The following is a 2,148-nucleotide window of genomic DNA, read 5'->3' as shown; positions in this document are numbered from 1 at the left end:
CTGTCTTATACCCATCAGAATGGCTAAGATTCAAAACTCAAATGATAGCACATGCTGGCAAAGCTATGGAGCAAGGGGAACACTCCCACACTGCTGGTAGGAGTACGAATTGTACAACCACATTGGAAATTAATTTTGGCGATTTCTCAGAAAATTGGGAATAATTCTACCTCAAGACCCAAGTATACCACTCCTAGGCATATACATAAAAGATGCCACCCTATTCACAGGGACCCTTAATTAGTTATGTTCATAGCAGCTTTATTCATAATAGTCATAAATTGGAAACAACCTAGATGTTCCTCACCTGAATAATAAATAAAGAAAATGTGGTACATCTAAACAATGGAATACTATTCAGCTAATAAAAACAAAGATATCAGCCACTGCTGAATGCTATCACGTGGGATTCTGACCTTTCTGCAGCCTGACTCCAAGTTCACTGGAACCTTGTTGGTTCCCCGGCAAAGCCTAATTCACAAAAGAGATCATTTGCCCAGTGGTGTCACAAATTGTCAGGCTCATTTTTATTGTTTTGTAAACCACACGCTCCGTGATCAGAGAAAGGCATGAAGAAATGGAAAGGTTAAAACCCAGTTCTGCAATGGACCTCACAGGTGCCTACAGGTCTCCCAAAGTCGAGTTGGAGCAGGAAGTGGAGAAGCTAAAAACTCAGGTGGAGCAGGAAGTGGAACATCTGAAGATCCCAGTGATGTACCTTCAGGCTGAAAAGGCCGAGTTTTTGGGCATCAGTCTCAGAACTGCAACTCAAACTCTACTCTGGCGGCTCCTCGGAAGACTCCTTGGTTGAGATCAGGATGACTGAAGGAGAGACTGAAGGGACAATGAAGGAGATGAAGAACAGCCCTAGACCCACAAGAACAGACGCCATTAGAATGAGCAAATGTACAGAGATTGCCAGGACTTGTGTGGGTTTTGAAGAATTGACTGCGATCCAGCCCTTGCTTTGTCTAAGGGAAGGAAACCCATGAAATCGTTCTCAGAGAAGCCAAAGAAAGAATTTCAGATTTAGAAAAGAAAGCAAATGGCCATTCTGCGACTGAGACCCAGACAGAGGGGAAAACAAAGAAGAAGATAAGGGTCCAGAGAGAGTGTTGGAAGCTGAGTGGAAACGCTGAACGTCCAAGTGACCTCTCTGTTTAAAGAGCTCCAAGAGGCGCACACAAAACTCCGTGAGGCTGAGCTGATGAAGAAGAGGCTTCAAGAAAAGTGTCAGGCTCTGGGAAGGAAGAACTCTGCAACCCCATCAGAGCTGAATGAAAAGCAAGAGCTCGTTTGCAGTAAAAAGAAGTTAGATCTGCAAGTGGAAAGAGCCTGCGCTCGGAGATCCAAGATGGAGCAGGCTAAGACAGACGAGGAGAAATCCAGATTAGCTACTCTACGGGCAACACACAACAAGCTTCTTCAAGAACATAGTTAAGCACTTGAACAACTGAAGAACTAACCACACAACAGGTGGAAAAGGTGGACAAGATTGAACAAGAGCTCAGCAAGAAGCAGGAGCTGGCATCCCAACAGCTGCAGAGGGACGAGATGAAGCAGACCTTGGCTGAGCAGGAGGAGAACCTGGAGACTACGGCTGTCCTCCGACTCAGATGGAGGTATGCCGTTCAGATTTTCATGCTGAGAGAGCAGCAAGAGAGAAGATTCACGAAGAAAAGGAGCAGCTGGCCTTGCAGTTCGCGATTTTGCTGAAAGAGAGCATGAAAAGAAATCTGTAACTTCTGTCCAACGTGGAGTCACCAGGAAGGCTTCTTCATGTGTGCATCTCCTAAATTAAAATAAGAGCTCACAATCAGAGATTGTTGAGAACAGAACCATTTGTTGACTCTGGTCGTTCTGAAGATTCATATTCAAGCTCAATTCAGGAACACCAAGATTCTTCATGGATGAATTCCAAACTGTGTCAGGTTGTCACGACAACCAGTTCCTCTCACTTTCAGTAGGGAAGGTAAGACGATCCATGAAGATGGAGACAAAGGATTTTGTATGCAGCCTTTTACAAAGCAGTTGGCTGGAGAACATGCTTAGGTCTTTCTTGCAAAAGTTGTTTGGGTTGCCTATGTTTTCTGCCTGAAATTTCAAAACATATTAATACTTTCTCCAGTGAAAAGGGGAAATTCTTAA

General features: G+C 44.2%; 1 pseudogene; it reads left to right on the top strand.

Moving 5' to 3' along the window:
* Positions 1–604: 604 nt before the first annotated feature.
* LOC127697064 (optineurin-like) lies at positions 605–1,742 on the top strand (annotated as a pseudogene).
* The last annotated feature ends 406 nt before the right edge of the window (positions 1,743–2,148 follow it).

The sequence above is a fragment of the Apodemus sylvaticus genome, chromosome 12, assembly GCF_947179515.1.
Source record: "Apodemus sylvaticus chromosome 12, mApoSyl1.1, whole genome shotgun sequence".
Lineage (NCBI taxonomy): Eukaryota > Metazoa > Chordata > Mammalia > Rodentia > Muridae > Apodemus > Apodemus sylvaticus.
This window is presented reverse-complemented; position numbering and strand designations above follow the sequence as displayed.